This window comes from Coregonus lavaretus (genome assembly GCF_964263955.1).
Source record: "Coregonus lavaretus genome assembly, chromosome: 22".
Taxonomy (NCBI): domain Eukaryota; kingdom Metazoa; phylum Chordata; class Actinopteri; order Salmoniformes; family Salmonidae; genus Coregonus; species Coregonus lavaretus.
In genome coordinates, this window is record NC_140009.1 from 20,502,844 (window position 1) to 20,525,588 (window position 22,745).

General features: G+C 46.4%; 1 pseudogene across 1 annotated transcript; it reads right to left on the minus strand.

Annotated features, from left to right (window-relative positions):
• LOC311149876 (RING finger protein 207-like) lies at positions 1-22,344 on the minus strand (annotated as a pseudogene). The gene is made up of 12 exons: positions 22,145-22,344; positions 10,629-10,761; positions 10,394-10,540; positions 10,094-10,167; positions 9,944-10,010; positions 7,783-7,899; positions 7,101-7,148; positions 5,743-5,907; positions 5,414-5,588; positions 5,041-5,165; positions 4,746-4,856; positions 1-138 (listed from the first exon to the last, which is right to left on the minus strand). The product of its transcript is annotated as an RING finger protein 207-like (transcript).
• Between the last annotated feature and the right edge of the window lie 401 nt (positions 22,345-22,745).

A 22,745-nucleotide genomic window follows, 5' to 3' on the forward strand; every position in this document is an offset into this window, starting at 1 on the left:
TTAGGGAGACATCTTCCAAATGGCTATCTCTGTGTTCTTCTGCTTCCCTGGCCCAGTAGATTCTTGTTCTTGAGGGCAGCCTCGTCAGAGAGGTTGCTGAGAGTGTGGTTATCATCTGTGGTACAGGTCAGGTCATTTCTGTTGAGGTAAAGCATAAAGGTTGAGGTTTAACAAATATGTTTTTTTCTTTCTCTTTTTCTTTTTGTCGATCAGCTTAATATTGCAGATAGATTGTAATTGTCTGCATCACTTCCAATCCCCCATGTATATATATATATATATATATATATATATATATATATATATATATATACACATACAGTGGGGAGAACAAGTATTTGATACACTGCCGATTTTGCAGGTTTTCCTACTTACAAAGCATGTAGAGGTCTGTAATTTTTATCATACAGTGGGGGAAAAAAGTATTTAGTCAGCCACCAATTGTGCAAGTTCTCCCACTTAAAAAGATGAGAGAGGCCTGTAATTTTCATCATAGGTACACGTCAACTATGACAGACAAAATGAGAAGAAAAAAATCCAGAAAATCACATTGTAGGATTTTTAATGAATTTATTTGCAAATTATGGTGGAAAATAAGTATTTGGTCAATAACAAAAGTTTCTCAATACTTTGTTATATACCCTTTGTTGGCAATGACACAGGTCAAACGTTTTCTGTAAGTCTTCACACTGTTGCTGGTATTTTGGTCCATTCCTCCATGCAGATCTCCTTTAGAGCAGTGATGTTTTGGGGCTGTCGCTGGGCAACACAGACTTTCAACTTGAGATCTGGAGACTGGCTAGGCCACTCCAGGACCTTGAAATGCTTCTTACGAAGCCACTCCTTCGTTGCCCGGGCGGTGTGTTTGGGATCATTGTCATGCTGAAAGACCCAGCCACGTTTCATCTTCAATGCCCTTGCTGATGGAAGGAGGTTTTCACTCAAAATCTCACGATACATGGCCCAATTCATTCTTTCCTTTACACGGATCAGTCATCCTGGTCCCTTTGCAGAAAAACAGCCCCAAAGCATGATGTTTCCACCCCCATGCTTCACAGTAGGTATGGTGTTCTTTGGATGCAACTCAGCATTCTTTGTCCTCCAAACACGACGAGTTGAGTTTTTACCAAAAAGTTATATTTTGGTTTCATCTGACCATATGACATTCTCCCAATCCTCTTCTGGATCATCCAAATGCACTCTAGCAAACTTCAGACGGGCCTGGACATGTACTGGCTTAAGCAGGGGGACATGTCTGGCACTGCAGGATTTGAGTCCCTGGCGGCGTAGTGTGTTACTGATGGTAGGCTTTGTTACTTTGGTCCCAGCTCTCTGCAGGTCATTCACTAGGTCCCCCCGTGTGGGCAATACGGACTTTCAGCTCCCTCCAAAGATTTTCTATTTGGTTCAGGTCTGGAGACTGGCTAGGCCACTCCAGGACCTTGAGATGCTTCTTACGGAGCCACTCCTTAGTTGCCCTGGCTGTGTGTTTTGGGTCGTTGTCATGCTGGAAGACGCAGCCACGACCCATCTTCAATGCTCTTACTGAGGGAAGGAGGTTGTTGGCCAAGATCTCTCGATACATGGCCCCATCCATCCTCACCTCAATACGGTGCAGTCGTCCTGTCCCCTTTGCAGAAAAGCATCCCCAAAGAATGATGTTTCCACCTCCATGCTTCACGGTTAGGATGGTGTTCTTGGGGTTGTACTCATCCTTCTTCTTCCTCCAAACACGGCGAGTGGAGTTTAGACCAAAAAGCTCTATTTTTGTCTCATCAGACCACATTACCTTCTCCCATTCCTCCTCTGGATCATCCAGATGGTCATTGGCAAACTTCAGACGGGCCTGGACATGCGCTGGCTTGAGCAGGGGGACCTTGCGTGCGCTGCAGGATTTTAATCCATGACGGCGTAGTGTGTTACTAATGGTTTTCTTTGAGACTGTGGTCCCAGCTCTCTTCAGGTCATTGACCAGGTCCTGCCGTGTAGTTCTGGGCTGATCCCTCACCTTCCTCATGATCATTGATGCCCCACGACTTGAAATCTTGCATGGAGCCCCAGACCGAGGGTGATTGACCGTCATCTTGAACTTCTTCCATTTTCTAATAATTGCGCCAACAGTTGTTGCCTTCTCGCCAAACTGCTTGCCTATTGTCCTGTAGCCCATCCCAGCCTTGTGCAGGTCTACAATTTTATTCCTGATGTCCTTACACAGCTCTCTGGTCTTGGCCATTGTGGAGAGGTTGGAGTCTGTTTGATTGAGTGTGTGGACAGATGTCTTTTATACAGGTAACGAGTTCAAACAGGTGCAGTTAATACAGGTAATGAGTGGAGAACAGGAGGGCTTCTTAAAGAAAAACTAACAGGTCTGTGAGAGCCGGAATTCTTACTGGTTGGTAGGTGATCAAATACTTATGTCATGCAATAAAATGCAAATTAATTACTTAAAAATCATACAATGTGATTTTCTGGATTTTTGTTTTAGATTCCGTCTCTCACAGTTTAAGTGTACCTATGATAAAAATTACAGACCTCTACATGCTTTGTAAGTAGGAAAACCTGCAAAATCGGCAGTGTATCAAATACTTGTTCTCCCCACTGTAAACATACACATTCTTATACACACATACATACACACATACATACAGTGAGGGAAAAAAGTATTTGATCCCCTGCTGATTTTGTACGTTTGCCCACTGACAAAGAAATGATCAGTCTATAATTTTAATGGTAGGTTTATTTGAACAGTGAGAGACAGAATAACAACAAAAATATCCGGGAAAAACATGTCAAAAATTTTATAAATTGATTTGCATTTTAATTAGGAAAATAAGTATTTGACCCCTCTGCAAAACATGACTTAGTACTTGGTGGCAAAACCCTTGTTGGCAATCACAGAGGTCAGACGTTTCTTGTAGTTGGCCACCAGGTTTGCACACATCTCAGGAGGGATTTTGTCCCACTCCTCTTTGCAGATCTTCTCCAAGTCATTAAGGTTTCGAGGCTGATGTTTGGCAACTCGAACCTTCAGCTCCCTCCACAGATGTTCTATTAGATTAAGGTCTGGAGACTGGCTAGGCCACTCCAGGACCTTAATGTGCTTCTTCTTGAGCCACTCCTTTGTTGCCTTGGCCGTGTGTTTTGGGTCATTGTCATGCTGGAATACCCATCCACGACCCATTTTCAATGCCCTGGCTGAGGGAAGGAGGTTCTCACCCAAGATTTGAGGGTACATGGCCCCGTCCATCGTCCCTTTGATGCGGTGAAGTTGTCCTGTCCCCTTAGCAGAAAAACACCCCCAAAGCATAATGTTTCCATCTCCATGTTTGACGGTGGGGATGGTTTTCTTGGGGTCATAGGCAGCATTCCTCCTCCTCCAAACACGGCGAGTTGAGTTGATGCCAAAGAGCTCCATTTTGGTCTCATCTGACCACAACAATTTCACCCAGTTCTCCTCTGAATCATTCAGATGTTCATTGACAAACTTCAGACGGGCATGTATATGTGCTTTCTTGAGCAGGGGGACCTTGCGGGCGCTGCAGGATTTTAGTCCTTCACGGCGTAGTGTGTTACCAATTGTTTTCTTGGTGACTATGGTCCCAGCTGCCTTGAGATCATTGACAAAATCCTGTGTAGTTCTGGGCTGATTCCTCACCGTTCTCATGATCACTGCAACTCCACGAGGTGAGATCTTGCATGGAGCCCCAGGCTGAGGGAGATTGACAGTTATTTTGTGTTTCTTCGATTTGCGAATAATCGCACCAACTGTTGTCACCTTCTCACCAAGCTGCTTGGCGATGGTCTTGTAGCCCATTCCAGCCTTGTGTAGGTCTATAATCTTGTCCCTGACATCCTTGGAGAGCTCTTTGGTCTTGGTCATTGTGGAGAGTTTGGAATCTGATTGATTGATTGCTTCTGTGGACAGGTGTCTTTTTATACAGGTAACAAACTGAAATTAGGAGCACTCCCTTTAAGAGTGTGCTCCTAATCTCAGCTCGTTACCTGTATAAAAGACACCTGGGAGGCAGAAAAATGTCTGATTGAGAGGGGGTCAAATACTTATTTCCCTCATTAAAATGCAAATCAATTTATAACATTTTTTACGTGCGTTTTCTGGATTTTTTTGTTGTTCTTTTTTTGTTGTTATTCCACCCTTTCCCTACTTGGAGTAAATTAGTGAACAACAATGCTTAGGCCTCTACTTCTAGCTTATATTTACCATCTACATTTTATGGACACAGTCAATTTTACAATAATTATATTTTGTTTGTTTTTTCTCCTGAACTTCTTCTACTCTCAACCTCTCCGATCATTTTCATGATGTCCATCCGGTTTGCTTCTATATGCCATATCTTTTTAACTGTGCTCTTTCACAAAAGCTCCCAACCTACAATATATACTTATTATGGACACAGTATGCTTACATTATTAGTTATCTTGTTATTATTTGTTGTTAGTTGTTATTAGTCCCATCCTTCAATTCCATTCAACACCTCCCATCTATCTCTTAACACCATCCATATAGGATTTATATTTGCCATATATATTTCAACTGTACTGTGATGTTTTACAAAAGTTCTGAACCTTTCTATTCTCATTGTTTCTACAGATTGTGAATTGAAAATAAACATTTTTGCTAAAAGTATAATTATTTAATTGATCGATTTATCAAAGAAGTTAGTTCTCACTCAAATCAATGATCAATTCTTCCTACAAGTTATTCAGTAATCTCCTAGCTAGCTTACGTCAGTGTTGTTAAAATGGTTTGTTTAGTATCTGTGGCCATAGTGGTGTCCTCATAGATCTTCAGCATGTCCTCTGTACGGTCATCTTTCAGCTCCTTAGGCTCGTTCAGTCTGTGGGAACATTGAATAGAGAATACTTCATGGAACACCATGTCTTGCACAGTCACCATGATAGAAACAAACATTTCAGTCGGGGACCCTCGTCAGAGTAAATTGTACATTTGCCAGAGTAACTTGTTAGTCAAAACATTGTTGTAGTTTGTGATATGTAGTTATAGTGGCTGTGCTCCAGTACCTGGGTTCAAGGCGTTCCTTCACCTTGGCGATGGATCGGATGCAGGGGCCAATTTGCCTGGCGATGGTGGTCAGGTAGCTGTTCTCTTGCCTTGACTGCATCAGATCGTGAAGCTGGGCAGAAAACTGAATGGACACATGCAGTATATAAAACACCAACTTGACCATATCTATCTCACATCTAACAGAAAAACAAAATCCCCTTTACCTTCATAGATTTCCTGTTAATTTGCAACCCTTTGAAAGGTCTCCTCCCAGACATAGGGGAAGGATAACAGGATGGAGATGAGCCTTAAAAGGAGAGCTGGGTTACATTTATAAACAGTGTTGTCTGAATACTTTTCCAGAATCCTCATTGCTTTGGTGATTCCCACCTCCTCAAACATGGCCCTCATGAGTTCCACTGCAGGAGATATGTCTGTCCATCTGCACGGAGGTATCCAGGATGTCTCCCATGGTGTCTGTCTTGATGAGGGAGGGGTGCTTGGTCAGATCCCTGTGGGTCTCCTGCACCTAGTCCTTCAGCTGCTGAATGGATGTCTGCAGCGTCTGGACACAGTAAGGAAAACACAGGAAGGTCTTTTCATGACACGTATTTCAAATACACATACAAAAACACTGTGATTGGCTGTGAAAGCCCTCAGTAATGTCGTAACAATGCGTATCAGAGTTGTACAGTAAAGTGTTGTCGAAGCTCACTCACCCTGCAGCTGTTCTCATAGTTGCGACAGTGCTCGGTAAACGGGAGTCTCCCCACTCTCTACCAGGAGGACCTTGGTGATGATATTGCGGTGGGCTTCCGCACCACGGATGAACCCAGGGACATGTCACTGATGGCAGGGGAGTGGCAGGGCACGGACAGGGATGACTACAGGCTGAGGAGACAGAGGGACAGTTACACAAAACAATGAACAAATAAATATATTGACATAACATTTTGCACATCAAGTAGGGGTGTCCTCATTTTCTGCTGACTATTTCAGAACACGACAAGAGCATATTTGGAAAGTATAAGCATACTGTCTTGAATGTTGAAGTTTCACTCATTGGGAACATCAGTAACAAGCTGATTACATTTTCCCTTTGAGCGTGTAGGTCTGCACAATTTCTTTATGGTAGGGGTGAAATATGACTCACAGTTTGGTTTGTGCCCTTCTGGATTCATAGAAACATATTGGGCTTAATGCATCATACTACACTCTACTTACATATCAAGAAACTCAAACTTGTTAGCTGAATTTAGGAAGGCTGAACAAGTGACCAGATGATCGTAGAGAAGGGAAGGGCAAGGTGGAGGAGAACATTGGCTTGAGTTGATTATATTACACCTGCTCAAGATGGAACATCCATTAGGATTACAAATACAGTCGGGCACTGTGAATAAGACATTCTAAAAATAGGCAACATGTATCACAACTCCAGGATAAACAGGCATACCATAGACAGGACATTACCTGGAGAGTGGGTAAGAGTGCAGCCAGATGAGACAGCTGTTCTCATTTACTACTGGGTTGAAAGTGTTGCCAGGCAAGCCTGATGTAGCTGGTCCTGACACATTATTATTCATTTGGATTTTATCTATATTGGTCTGCTGCCATGGATACCTTAATCTCCCAGTAGGATCTATATATAAATGTGGAATAGGATACATATTAGGCAGGCATTAGACGAGCCATTAGGCTGTTCAATATCTCTGGGTTTTGAACACTCTAATGAACTCTCAAAACAGGAAGTCTTGTGCACCCAAATGTCACACTATTTCCTATATAGTGCGCTACTTCTGGTCAAAAGTAGTGCACTATAAAGGGAATATGTTGGCATTTGAGACGCACCCGTCTGTCTGTGGCAAGACTTCCTGCTTTGAGAGTTAATTGAGTTTATAGTGATTTTTAATGGCTAGAGGCAACCATTGAGGATGAATCTCTATTTGGATGGCCCATTCAAACAATGACAGGTAAATGTCAAATATTTCACAGTTTCTCTGAGCATAGGCTACACATTAGGGCTACATGATAAACATGATTTTCAAGCAAGGTAGCATGAAGCAAAATAAATGTTCACCTTTGCACTGCTTTCAGGATAATCTTTTTTTCTTTCTGCCAGTTTTTCCTTCAAAAGAGGACGATATTATCTGGGTCATTTAATTGCATTGCAAATCTCTCAAGATGAAATTAACTGTACTCTTATGAATACTTTCCCAACCAAAACTAATTTACGTAAATTTCCTCTCAGTTAAGTTTGTAAATGAAAAGCACTACTTGAGCATTACAACTGTATCCAGTATAATTCAATCAAATGTTGCTCTAATATAATGTTGTGCAAGGTATTGAACCTTAGGCTACTTTTGGAGATAGGACTTGAAGAGTGACACCTTGTGGTAAAATTTAAACACATTTTTGGAACTGCATAAACAAAACAACGACAACATTGATTGATTGAGAAAATAGAAGGAAATTGCACAACAGTTTTCCGCATTTAACCCAACCCCTCTGAATCAGAGAGGTGCGGGGGGCTGCCTTAATCCATGTGGCCCTCTTAACCTAATGTGGCCCTCTGTAGCTCAGTTGGTAGAGCATGGCGTTTGCGACGCCAGGGTTGTGGGTTCGATTCCCATGGGGGGCCAGTATGAAAATGTATGCACACACTAACTGTAAGTTGCTCTGGATAAGAGCGTCTGTAATGTCCACGTCATCAGCTCCCGGGGAGCAGTTTTTCAAAATGGACGATGACTGTGTCAGTTCACCTGCACGTTGTTGAAAATAGTGCTGATTGCGCTCTCCTCCTCATCCACATTCTCTCAGACTGCCTCGATCATGGCCTTCAGCAGGATTCTGGCCGATGTCTGGAGCTCCTTCACCGCCTAGGAGTCAGGGGTCACACCATGAGAGGGCACTGGACAACACCCCACCCTGGAGTCCACCTGTGGTAAATTAAATTGATTGGACATGATTTGGAAAGGCACACACCTGTCTATATAAGGTCCCACAGTTGACAGTGCAAGTCAGAGCAAAAACCAAGCCATGAGGTTGAAGGAATTGTCCGTAGAGCTCCGAGACAAGATTGTGTCGAGGCACAGATCTGGGGAAGGGTACCAAAAAATGTCTGCAGCATTGGTCCCCAAGAAAACAGTGTCCTCCATCATTCTTAAGTGGAATAAGTTTGGTACCACCAAGACTCTTCCAAGAGCTGGCCACCCGGCCACACGAGCAATCAGGGGAGAAGGGCCTTGGTCACTGAGGTGACCAAGAACCCGATGGTCACTCTGACAGAGCTCCAGAGTTCCTCTGTGGAGATGGGAGAACCTCCCAGAAGGACAACCATCTCTGCAGCACTCCTCCAATCAGGCCTTTATGGTAGAGTGGCCAGACGGAAGCCATTCCTCAGTAAAAGGCACATGACAGCCCGCTTGGAGTTTGCCAAAAGGCACCTTAAGGACTCAGACGAGATGCTCTGGTCTGATGAAACCAAGATTGAATGCCAAGTGTCACGTCTGGAGGAAACCTGGCACCATCCCTACGGTGAAGCACGGTGGTGACAGCATCATGCTGTGGGGATGTTCTTCAGCGGCAGGGACTGGGAGACTAGTCAGGATCGAGGAAAAGATTAACGGAGCAAAGTACAGAGAGATCCTTGATGAAATCCTGCTCCAGAGCGCTCAGGATCTCAGACTGGGGCGAAGGTTCACCTTCCACCAAGACAACGACCCTAAGCACACAGCCAAGACAACGCAGTAGTGGCTTCGGGACAAGTCTCTGAATGTCCTTGAGTGGCCCAGCCAGAGCCCGGATTTCAACCTGATTGAACAGCTCTGGAGAGACCTGAAAATAGCTGTGCAGCGACGCTCCCCATCCAACCTGACAGAGCTTGAGAGGATCTGCAGAGAAGAATGGGAGAAACTCCCCAAATACAGGTGTGCCAAGCTTGTAGCGTCATACCCAAGAAGACTCGAAGCTGTAATCGCTGCCAAAGGTGCTTCAACAAAATACTGAGTAAAGGGTCTGAATACTTATGTAAATGCGATATTTCCGTTTTTCTTTTTCTTTTTACATTTGCAAAAATGTCTAAAAACCTGTTTTTGCTTTGTCATTATGGGGTATTGTGTGTAGATTGATGAGGGGGAAAACAATTTAATCAATTTTAGAATAAGGCTGTAACGTAACAAAATGTGGAAAAGTCGAGGGGTCTGAATACTTTCCGAATACACTGTATAGTGTACAGTCGTGGTCAAAAGTTGAGAATGACACAAGTATTGGTCTTCACAAAGTTCGCTGCTTCAGTGTTATGAGATATTTTTGTCAGATGTTACTATGTTATACTGAAGTATAATTACAAGCTTTCCATAAGTGTCAAAGGCTTTTATTGACAATTACATTAAGTTTATGCAAAGAGTCAATATTTGCAGTGTTGACCCTTCTTTTTCAAGACCTCTGCAATCCGCCCTGGCATGCTGTCAATTAGCTTCTGGGCCACATCCTGACTGATGGCAGCCCATTCTTGCATAATCAATGCTTGGAGTTTGTCAGAATTTGTGGGTTTTTGTTTGTCCACCCGCCTCTTGAGGATCGACCACAAGTTCTAAATGAGATTAAGGTCTGGGGAGTTTCCTGGCCATGGACCCAAAATTTCGATGTTTTGTTCCCCAAGCCACATAGTTATCACTTTTGCCTCATGGCAAGGTGCTCCATCATGCTGGAAAAGGTTTGAAATGATTATGTTTTAGTCAAATATTATATTTGTTTAGGCTTCTTGCGGTCAATTTGCAGTCTACAAATTATTTTTTATTATGTTCTGGCTCATCCGCTCAAGGAAAAATCGTCCCACAGCTGAATCTAGTTGATGATGCCTGTCCTACAGCAATATCGAACAAGTAGGTAATAGAGTTATAATTAGGAGAATGCACTCACTATGACGGCTTGGTCCAGCCTTTCACAGCTTTGCATATACGCTGTCTCAATGTCAATGCAGTGGGCTCTGCTCATGCTGAATGACACACACACAGTTTTAATTGCTTAATGGTTGATTATTTAATTATTTAAATGATAAAATATTAGGGATAGGAGCTGACTGTAATATCTCTGAAACAGTTGATCGACAGCATGGACTTCTCTGTGGAGAACATGATGTGCAGCTAGCTCATCGTGGAGGGCTGTGGGCAGACAGACAGTCATGATCAGACAGACAGACATACAGACATTACAATGGAATCTCAGAGAACAGAGAATTTGAGCTTGGATTTCACCAACATTTTCACCAACATTTTCTGTGCACCTGCTAGTTTATCCATAAAATATATCTAGCTGTTTTTAAAGGGGTAAGTAACACTTTAAGATTGAAGAAGATCTGAGTTTTAACACACCACACATTTTGTGGGCCTCCATCGTGCGCTTAGCAAGGGAGACGATATCGTGGCTGGAGAGCATCTTGGCCTTGTGAGTTGTTTCCCTGCAAGCTCCACACAGCAGCTGGCTACAAGTGTTGCAATAATACATTGCATCCACATTCTGTCAACACACGCAAGACCACAAAAAGATAAAAAGCTTGTACTGCAGACAGAAACTACAGGTATGAACTAAGCCTGTGTTTGTGAAAAGAAATGTTGCACTCCAGATCACAGTTGGAACACTGAACAGTCTCCGCGCAGTCAGAAGAGTTATCCACCAGAAACTGGAGCAGGCGGGCCTCCTGGGGTAACACACTTAGGGCTTCAACAATTGACTGTTGTCTATACCTAAACAACCAATGAGTGGCTACATAAACCCTATAGTCGTTGAGGCCATACTACTGTAAATACCAAATTGTCCTTTTGATAACAAGATGATACACAAATAGGATCCAACACATTTAGCTACTTACAGAGTCCTGGCAGCTGTAGCTGATTGACGAGAGTATACCTGTTTGCCGTGTGAGCTCGAGAGGGAGAACTTTTTGTTTGGCTGTTTGAGGATTTGGTTATTTTAATTTATCTTTGTTTGTGTTCCAGCCGGTCCTCCTGATGTACTCCACCCTACCTAGGTCCTGGAGATGGGAAAGGTAGATCTGCCCATGGGTGTACATTCACACGTAGATAACCCATTGTTTTACACACTAGGTTAGCCGGGCGGGTGTCACCCCTGTATTTTTGGTAAACAGGTAGGAAAGTGGATTAGGGTTTAGAGTGATAGGAAGGATTAGGTGTGTAGAAGAGAAGGGACCTTTGGTTTATTTTCATTACCTGGACCCCGTTCCCAAATATTCCCTTCTCTGGTTTGTTTGATGTTTTGTTTTCTTACTGTTTCTTTATGGGTGTTGAATATTTTGTTTAAGTACCTTACTAAACGTCCCCCGAGGGCTAACGATTAGTTACCGGAGTGTAACTCCAGTTCTATGAGTGGAGCGGAGCCCCATAGGGGAGCTCTGCTCCTAATGGTTTACCCTCTGCCCTAAGGCAGCAGCAGCCTGAGACAAAATTATGCACACACCTACAGCCAATAGGAGTACAGGTGTCCCTATAAGAGGGGACGCTTCCCCTCAATCAGCCTCCCGAGATATGTTTCTTCAGCGAGACTAGAGAGGGTCGGCAGGGCCTTAAGTCCTATGGGGCTCCGCTCCACTCATAGAACTGGAGTTACACTCTGGTAACTAATCGTTCTATATCGTGGAGCTCCGCCCCATAGGGGAGCTCTGCTCCTAATGGTTTAAGGCGGAGCGTAGCGCTCCAAAATGTACTCCCTGCCGAGCCTAACACTTCCCATCAAAACGAGAAAGTCAGGCCCAGCAATGGCTGTAACCGAGTCACGCAGTACTGCAACTAAAAACCCCTACGGGCGTCACAATATACCGCGTCATCGGTTAAAAGACCCGCCCCACCTAGTCCAATGGCAATGCCAATGACTAGTGGGCAGATCACCAGAATAGAAGCCATACTAATCTGTACTAGCAGATAGATGTGCCTCAATATCCTGTGAAAACACTACCGACCACTAATGGAATGACATCAAATGTCACTCTACATTATGAACGCGGTAGACCGCCTCACTCACTCAATGGAATCCCAGAGATTAGTGGGCAGGAACAAAACATGAGTCATACTAACTGAACGAGCAGATAGATGACCTCATATTCTGTTAATCCACGCATGCCTCTACTGTACTGAGCTTGTCAGTCAGGATTCATGCCACAAAATATGTTTTCTCATCCAAAGCGGACCTGATGGAAACCCAGTCCATAGTCCTGCTTTTCCCTCTCTTCCTAGCTCTAGATCTCCCTTCAGCTATGCTGAGTACAGACCGAGCCAAAGAGTTAGAAAACACATCTGTTAAAGACACGTCTTCCTAACCAAAAGCGGACCTGATGGAAACCTGTGTCCACAGTCCTGCTTCTCCGCTCCTTCTTGCTCAAGATCTCCCTTCAGCCACGCTGAGTACAGATCGAGCCAGAGAATTGGAAGACATATCTAAGAGATAGAAACGGATAAATGGAGACGGCGTCGACCAGGATGCTGCTCTACAGATATCCTCTACTCCCGTTCCTCTAAAAAGGGCAGTAGAAGCCGCTACTCCACGAGTGGAGTGAGCTCTGATACCCTGAGGCAATTGCCGCCCTGCTACCTCATAAGCTGTCTCAATGCCTTCGCAAAGCCAGTGAGACAGCCTCTGTTTTGAAAGTGGTCTACCTAGTGCAGCCGCACCGTGACACACAAACAACTGAGGCGATGACCTAATCGCTGCTGTGCGCTCGACGTAACACGCCAAAGCGCGTACCGGGCACAGGCGATGGAGCTTTTCCTCACTCCTCTCTCTATGAGGAGGAGGAGAAAAAGCCCACAGCTCCACGGTCTGTGACCTATATGAACTCTTAATAACCTTCGGCACAAATGCCGGGTTAGGACATAACACTGCTCTGCTCAGGTCACCATTGATGGCCAGGCAGTCAGGTCTCGTCGAAAAAGCACACAAATCACTGACCCGCTTAGCTGTAGTCAAAGCGAGCAACAGTGCTGTCTTGATAGACAGCATCTTGAGGGGTATTTGATTCAATGGCTCGAACGGCGACTTACATAGCGCTTCGAGTACCAAAGCCAAATCCCACTGAGGAAGCGTGACTCTAGGTGTTGGCCTAAGTCGCCGCGTTCCTAATAGGAAGCGTTTCACTAGAGGGTGACTAAAGACATTGTCTCTGCCAAAACCCTCATGACAAGCTGAAATCGCTGCTGCAAACACTCTAATCGTGGCAGGCGATTTTTGCTTATCAAACATGAGCTGCAGAAAAGAGAGAATACTCTCCACCTGACAGCTCATGGGGTCCACACTTTGTGTGACACACCATCGTGAAAACACGTTCCATCTACTGGCATACATCTTAGAAGTGGAACTGGCACGTGAACCCTGTATGGTCCTGATCACCGCATCAGATAACCCACGGCGCTCTAGCCTGTCCCTCTCAGCAGCCAGGCCTTCAGTGGTTGGCCGATTATGGGCAATTTCCCTATCGTGCCAGCCGCCTGAGACAACGCGTCCCGTCGATGTGGAATTGGCCAAGGTGGCGCAATCAACATCTGACTCATCTCCGCAAACCACAGAGCCCCCGGGCGATCGGGTGCTATCAGTATCACTGACAGCCCCCCTGACCTCACCCTGGCTAGCAGTGGGAGAATGCAGGACAGCGGAGGGAATGCATACAGGAGAACTCTCGGCCACGGTTGGTGCGCAAAGGCGTCCCTTCCCAGTGGCGGTTCGTCCTGTTCCCTCAGAGAGAACCACAGAGGACATTGCGCGTTCACGCGTGACGCGAATAGGTCCACCTCGGCTCTCCCGAATTGTTCCCAAATCTGGAGAACAATGTCTGGATGCAGACACCACTCGTCGTCTCGAGGACCCCCTCTTGACATGAGGTCTGCTCCTACGTTCAAGTAGCCCGGAATGTGTGCTGCTCTCAATGAGCGAAGGTGCTCGTGAGCCCACAGCCACAATTCCTCTGCCGCCCGATGGAGAGCAGGAGACCTGACTCCTCCCTGGCAATTTATGTGGGCTACTGTGGTCCGGTTGTCTGACCAGACCAGCACATCGCGACCCCGAAGGGTAGACGCGAAGTGGGTCAGAACCAGTCGAACCGTTTCCAACTCCAGGAGGTTGATGTGACGACCTGATTGAGGCCACACACCTCCTATCGCTTGTGTCTGACATGTCCCTCCCCATCCCGTCAGGGACGCATCCGTGAATACTGGGATGTGAGAGGACACCTTTCCTATCGGGACTCCGTGCGTGAGAACGCGCGAGTTTCTCCAATAGTTTAGGTCTGCACTGAGCGAGAGGGGAACCACCACCAACCGATGACGTTGACGCAATGGGTCTAGTCTTAGTTAGGCGAACCATCGCTGCATCCTGCGCATGTGCAGGAGTCCCAGCGGAACCACAGAGTGGGCTGACGACATGAGACCCAAAAGTGACATGATCGACAGCGCCGTTACCGTGTGATCCGGACGACACTTCCTTAGGGCTAGCAACAAGGCTACCCTTCGGGGGTCCGAAATTCGAGCCCTCATCCTCACAGTGTCTAGCTGTATCCCCAGGTAGACAATCTGATGAGTGGGCCAGGGCGCGCTCTTTTTCCAATTCACAGCAAACCCCAGACTTGTGAGATGCATCACTGTCTGTGTTGTGTGAGTGATCACCAGCTCTGCTGACGGGGCGAGAACCAGTAGGTCGTCCAGGTAGGCTAGTAGCCGTATTCCTTGACGACGCAACGGTTCCAATGCCGCCTCCACACACTTGGAAAATGTGCGAGGTGCCAGGGCATACCCAAATGGCATCCTCGTGTATTCGCACGCCACCCCTTGAAAGGCGAACCACAGAAACTTCCTGTGACGCGGCTGAACCGGCACATGAAAGTACGCGTCCTTTAGGTCTATGCTCGTACAAAAATCCCCTTTCTGGACACATTCCAGCAGGCGTTTTGTCGTTAGCATTCGGAAGGGCCGTTTGGTTATGCTCTCGTTGAGAATGCGTGAATCCAAAATCGGCCTCACTCCTCCCGTCTTTTTGGGCACTAGGAAATAAGGCAAATATAGCCCTTTGTTCCTTTGCTCCCGGGGAACTACTGTCACCGCCTCCTTCGCCAAAAGTTCCGTAATCTCTGTCATCAGAGCGGCCACTTTGTCTGGCGTCTTCATCACCGTCTCCACCACTCCCCTGAACGGGGGTGGGGTCCGGTGGAATTGGAGAGCATAACCCTTCTGCAACGTCTGTTCTAGCCAGCGTGAGAGGGTGCAGCTTCTTCGCAACTGCCAGCAATGCAGAGAAAGTGGCTGGGCGCGAAGCTGTGGTGCATCCAGTAGGAAGGACCTGTATTCCTCTATGGCCCTTACCGCCACTGTTCCCCGACATTGAAGTGGTGGAACAGCCCAAGGTGGGCCTCCCGTGAAAGGGAGAGGAAATGCGTTCTGAGAAAGAAAGAGGAGTAGGGACGTCAGTTAAACCCGTAACTGTCGTATTCCTGCCCTCCTTGAACGCATCGCGGGTCTGAATTGCGCTGACCGAGGCCACAGCCTGCGGCAGGGCACCATCCCCAGCGAGCGATTGCGTCATCTTAGGTGACTGCAATTCGCTATCAGAGCCCTTCACTACAGTACTCCTAGAAGTCTGTAGTATGAGGTCTCTATGAGGTAAAACAAGACGGCGCCTTGATACCTTTTTAACTTTCACCTTCTGTGTGTGTTCAACTCTGCACCCCTGGTGGGTTGATTCACGCTCAGTGTGGTGAGTACTGGCTCGTTCTGTCAGGGGAGCGGATACTTTGGTTACACCCATAACGCTAGTAATCCTGCCCTCCGTGAACGTAGCATGGGTCTGAATCGCATTAACCGAGACCTTGGTCTGCGATAATGCGCCGTCCCCAGATAGCTGCTGTGTTACAATGCCTGGGGGCGCCGATACTCTGGGCACCTTGGTGACCGCGGTAATCGGGCCCTCCGTGAACGCAGCATGGGTCTGGCTCGTACTAGTGGAGACCTTAGTCTGTACTAGTGCGCCATCCCCAAATAGCGGCTGCGTCCTCATGTCAGAATCTGACCGGGACTGCTGCCTTCTATGTAAAGCACTTCTTATACGTGAAGTGTGATGTGACGACCTGATTGAGGTCTTCTGGACAGGGACGGCCTGTTCAATAGGGCGATATGGGCGACGCACTGCCAAACGGGAAAAGGAAGGGATTTTTTTTCTAATCAATTATATCACGGCAACAGTAGTTATCAGTGTTGTAATCTGATCTGACTGCCACTAAATGTCAAATCAGGCTAAAGTCGTGCTTCAAATGGCCCCGCCCGTTTTTGGGGCGATTTCAGTCAGGTTGAAAATCGCCCAGAAGTCTCTCATAGCCTGTCATGTAAAATCTATTTTTTTCAAATTTCAAAGCTTTCAATACAATCTCTATGGGTGTCTGTGGGCTTGCACTTACGCGCTTTCGTCATACGTGACGTAACCATGAACGTAACTAAGAAAATAGCGGCTAGCAGCGTCTCTGTTGCGACCTGCAGTGTGGCGTTATCTTATGTTTTTAATTTGTACACTTAGTGGCGTTATTTTATGTTTTTAATTTGTACACTTAGTTTACAAACATTCTGCCAACCATGGATTTCCAGTGGTGGGTTTTGGACTGATCTTGTTGATCGTGTACATACCCGCTACGAACGGACTAAATAATGAAAACGCTGCTGGCAGCGGAATCCAATACAGCTGGGAGACTTGGCTGGATGACAGAGTCCCGGAGAAGTGGAGCCGGCCGGCTTCACCCTGGTCAGAGCGGACCGCGATCTGACAGTCACAGATCGATCCTGGTAAGAGAGCGACTCTGTACCCCCGACATTGAACTGCTTTCTGTGTCACTGCGACCTTACTATCTGCCCCGTGAGTTCCCCCAATTGTTTGTTACCGTTGTGTACTGTTGATAATCACAAGTTTACTGGAGAACTGAGACCAAGTAGAGACTTTGGACAGGGTGGATATGGTATAATAAAGGCAGTTTATTCAGAGGTAAAGATATCTGGAATCGAGTGCACGGACTCGTTCGTCAAACTCTTAGGGAGCTATCTGAAGAGAGCCCCGAAAACATTGTGTGCAGACATTTTATACAATAAATGATGTAGGTTGAATCTAGTAGTTCTGATCTTCTGATTGGTCCTGATGAGTTGGGCGAGGTCCCCTCCACTGTTGCATTGGCTCTGAGTCGGGTTCTCTGTCTTCAAATGTTCAGCCTAAAGAGAGGGGATTTTTGTGTGTGTGTGTGTGTGTGTGTTTAACAGTGATGATGTGTGTGTGTGTGTGTTATCAGTGATGATGTGTGTGTGTGTGTGTGTGTGTGTGTCCTCAGAGCAAGAACTCGTGAGTTGGAAGAACTGAGAGACCTATGGCGTGGGTGTTGTCCTTGGCCACCTGCTGACAAGGCTGACAAGATATGACTCTTTTGTCCATTGTTATAGGATAGGAACAGCATTGATTGAAAACAAACGCCCAACACAAAATGGGTCATGCACAAGATTTTAGTCAGACCAAGCTATAACATTATATATTTACTACGACAGTACATTCAACCAAAAGCTAATATAACAAAGGCATCAGAGATTATTTATAATCTGTCACAGAAACTGGAATCCATCTCCCCAGATCAGTCAATAAATGCTTCTGGTATTGATTTATATGCTGCCCCTGTCTTCATGTTGTTGCTGGACATATCTTTTTTAAAATGTGTGTAGGTCACCTAAATCATCAGAAAAATTGCCCCTCCTGAGAATTTTTTCAGGAGCCGCCACTGCTTCTGGATACCTACTCTTAGTGCCTGTTCAGCAACGCACCCTCGGTGGGCTGAACGGCTCTTAGAGTGGTAAGGAAGAGAGGGTGAGATTTGAACGCTCTCGGACGTATTATGGAAAAGAGGCAATTTTTTGACAAAGTCAGGTGGAGCCAACTCTTTATTAAACACATCAACAAAAGCATTTACATCAGCACCCGTCCCTTCAACCGAAGGGTGGGGGGGGGGACAGTGGGCGCGTTCGACACCATCGATGCGTCCTCCATCCTCTCCCCCGCGTCCCGTCACGTACGTCTCCTCTTGCCTCTCTTGGAGGGCCAGGTCGGCGTCCTCGTCACCTCCCTCGCCGGCTGTAGTGGGGCTACAGTAGCTGCTGGGAGGGCCGAGCCCGCTCCCTTGCTGCTCGTGGCCGCCGGATGACGCCGATTACGCCGCCTCGTCGTAGATCCCGGTCTACTTAGAGGGGCGGAGGTAGATGGCCTTTGGGGAGGAGGGGGGCCGAGTCGTCCTGCCAACGGCAGGTGCTTGGCCAACTGCCTCTTCTCCTCCTCCAACTTCGAAAAACGCTCCGTCGCCTCTCTGACGACCCCAAACAGGCCGTCGTCAGAGAGGGGGGCGTTCAAGAGAGACGTCCTGTCTGCCTCTTTCATGGAAGTCAAAGACAACCAGAGGTGTCGCGCGCAGACTGCGGACGCCTGTGTAAGGTGGAGTATGGCGCCAGAAATCCTGGACGCCTCCTCCACCTCCTCTGGTGCCATCTCTGTCTTACCCGTGGTTAAACGGGACAGAGAGGCCGCCAAGAGGGCAATGTTGTTAGCTGCTGCTACAGCTTGGGCTCCCAACCCAAAAGACTTCTCCAACAGCGACGCTGTGAGTCGGTCCTTCTGGGATGGCAACGTGGCCTTCTTGAAAGAGGGCCAAGGGCTCGAACCCGGTACGAGATACGCCGCCATGGCGCTCTCTAACCTGGGGATCCCCTGACCCTGGAACCTTCCTTCCACTCTCGTGAATGGGAGATACGCTTTTACAGGCGAACGCGCCGCTAAAGGTGCCTCCCACGAGCCTCCAACGTACCTAGCCAAAGAAGGCATGGCAGGAGCCACTGGCTCTGCCGCCTTCCTCGGCCTGGAATAAGGACCGCCCTCCATCATATCAACCTCCGGTGCGGAGGGAAGAGGGGGCAGGCTTATTGCCAGCCGTTGAGCAGCTCTCTCAATGAGACCCGGAAAATCCGCTCTCAGAGAGGCTGCAGCGAAAGAGAGAGCTTCTGATCTCTCAGAGCTCGTATCCCCTTCGCTATAGGGACTACAAGCCCTCTCGCTCTCCAGAGGAAAGGGGGGCTTGAAAGTATGAGGGACGGGGTCCGACTGTTCCATTGGAATGCCAGACCCTTCCTCAAAATCCCCATCTTCCCCCGAGTCTGCGCCGTCGGACGACGCCTCTGAAGCAGAGGCTAGTATCGACAACACATCCTCAAGGGGGATGTCCTCCCTGAAAAACGCCCAACGCTGCTTCCTCTCCTTTAAAGAAAGGAGGGCGCAGGAGGCGCAATTCGGGGGACTGCAGACGCCCTCCTTGGCATGCTGGGATCCCAAACACACGAAACATAAGTCGTGGTGGTCACCGGCCGCCATGGAGGTGCATCTGCACTGAGCTCTGAAAAGAGCTTTTGGGGGGGGGGGAAATCACCCGGTGTGCTCATTTAGACGACGTTGATGACTGGAATATCAACGGCGTTTTCGTCCTGAGTCTTCGTGCTTCGTCTCTTCTTGGCTCTTCAGTCTAGTCATCCAGTCGCTGAAGAAAAAGGGAGGCTGATTGAGGGGAAGCGTCCCCTCATATAGGGACACCTGTACTCCTATTGGCTGTAGGTGTGTGCATAATTTTGTCTCAGGCTGCTGCTGCCTTAGGGCAGAGGGTAAACCATTAGGAGCAGAGCTCCCCTATGGGGCGGAGCTCCACGATATAGAACATTGAGTTCTGGTTGTTGTCTGGTTATTTTAGTTCATTACACCCCACATTTCTTTCCCATCCATCTAGTTTACCTTGTGTGCGTAGTCACAGGCATTTACGTCTCCTCAGACTACACCCAAGGGAAGAACGTAACACAGCCTATATTACAGAGCATGTAATATCCATGTCAGTAAGTTAGTTACAGTTGAAGTCGGAAGTTCACATACACCTTAGCCAAATACATTTAAACTCAGTTTTTCACAATTCCTGACATTTAATCCTAGTTAAAATTCCTTGTCTTAGGTCAGTTAGGATCACCACTTTATTTTAAGAATGTGAAATGTCAGAATAATAGTAGAGAGAATGATTTATTTCAGCTTTTATTTCTTTCTACACATTCCCAGTGGGTCAGAAATTTACATACACTCAATTTGTATTTGGTAGCATTGCCTTTAAATTGTTTAACTTGGGTCAACCATTTCGGGTAGCCTTCCACAAGCTTCCCACAATAAGTTGGGAGAATTTTGGCCTATTCCTCCTGACAGAGCTGGTGTAACTGAGTCAGGTTTGTAGGCCTCCTTGCTCGCACACGCTTTTTAAGTTCTGCCCACAAATGTTCTATAGGATTGTGGTCAGGGCTTTGGGATGGCCACTCCAATACCTTGACTTTATTGTCCTTAAGCCATTTTACCACAACTTTGGAAGTATGCTTGGGGTCATTGTCCATTTGGAAGACCCATTTGCGACCAAGCTTTAACTTCCTGACTGATGTCTTGAGATGTTGCTTCAATATATCCACATAATTTTCCTTCCTCATGATGCCATCTATTTTGTGAAGTGCACCAGTCCCTCCTGCAGCAAAGCACCCCCACATCATGATGCTGCCACCCCCATGCTTCACGGTTGGGATGGTGTTCTTCGGCTTGCAAGCAACCCCCCTTTTCCTCCAAACATAACAATGGTCATTATGGGCAAACAGCTCTATTTTTGTTTCATCAGACCAGAGGATATTTCTCCAAAAAGTACGATCTTTGTCCCCATGTGCAGTTGCAAACCGTAGTCTGGCTTCTTCCTTGCTGAGCGGCCTTTCAGGTTATGTCGATATAGGACTCGTTTTACTGTGGATATAGATACATTTGTACCTGTTTCCTCCAGCATCTTCACAAGGTCCTTTGCTGTTGTTCTGGGTTGATTTGTACTTTTTGCACCAAAGTACGTTCATCTCTAGGAGACAGAACGTGTCTCCTTCCTGAGCGGTATGACGGCTGCGTGTTCCCATGGTGTTTATACTTGCATACTATTGTTTGTACAGATGAACGGTACCTTCAGGCGTTTGGAAATTGCTCCCAAGGATGAACCAGACTTTGCTGATTTCTTTTGATTTTCCCATGATGTCAAGCAAAGAGGCACTGAGTTTGAAGGTAGGCCTTGAAATACATCTACAGGTACACCTCCAATTGACTCAAATGATGTCAATTAGCCTATCAGAACCTTCTAAAGCCATGACATCCTTTTCTGGAATGTTCCAAGCTGTTTAAATGCAGTCAACTTAGTGTATGTAAACTTCTGACCCACTGGAATTGTGATACAGTGAATTATAAGTGAAATAATCTGTCTGTAAACAATTGTTGGAAAAATTACTTGGGTCTTGCATAAAGCAGATGTCCTAACCCACTTGCCAAAACTATCGTTTGTTAACAATAAATTTGTGGAGTGGTTGAAAAACTAGTTTTAATGACTCCAACCTAAGTGTATGTAAACTTCTGACTTCAACTGTATGTCATGTTGAGCTTCATGTGACTCAGGCAAAATAAACGAATATGCATCCTGGAAATACCACCACAATCTCATCTAAACTAGTTAGCACTGACATTAACATATCCATATCTACAGTACTACATAATGACAACACCATTACATAATCTAGCCCTGGAGGTCACAGCAATGAACTTCACCTAAGCCCAGAGGGATCAATCATTCAAATTCTCTTTATCTTCTCACTGAAAGTTGCCAGGTTTCTAGGACCACGCTGTGCTCCATGCCAGCCAGGATGAAACAAAGGCAAGATTTACACTGCAGCTGTTCATTTCCCCCAGATAATCCCCTAGGACTTAGATATATTTCAGTGTCAGGACCTAGATATCTTTCAGTGTACATGACTCGACCGGGTGTACATGACTCGACCCCCAACGTTCCAATCTCCGGGCGTACACTCAAAGCACAAGGCCCCTGAGTTGGTCATTGATTTGATAAAGCAAAGGTCCATATGAAATTAAAATACATATATCATGCCATCCAATAAATCAATGGAATGACCCATTTTATGTTTCCAAGCTGCTGTAATGCAGTCATAAGAAAACAAGCTTTCTTACCCACAGTGGCGGCAGGAGAGTTGGCCTTCCATGGCCCTGCCACGCAGACAACTGGCACAGAATGTGTGGTAACGGTTCAGCAGACAGGGGTGTTCGTTCTGCTCATGGCTCAAGTGGCATACCAAGGGGTGACAGTTGGTACTGTCTGGTTCATATAGCTTCTCCAAAGGGTAGAATACACCACAGAAGGATGGCGGCATCTTAATTGGGGAGGACAGGCTCGTGGTAATGGCTGGAGCGGAATTCGTGGAATGGTATCAAATACACCAAACACATGGTTTCCATGTGTTTTATGCCATTCCATTTGCTCCGTTCCAGCCATTATTATGAGCCGTCCTGCCCTCAGCAGCCTCCACTGCTCCACATATCTGAAAATACAACACAGGAAAGCCCATCACAGTGATGCTAATCTATGTCGGTGATGTTTCAGTAGAGCCTCATAGGGGACACTACAGGCTCCACTGACTCCTGTCAAATGTCATGCATTGGTTCCTAATGCAGAATGGAACAATAATGGGCACACATAGTATATCTTGTCATTTTTCACCTTGTTGTCTGCCTCCCTGCTCACTATGCCAGAGTTTATTACATCACTTTTGGC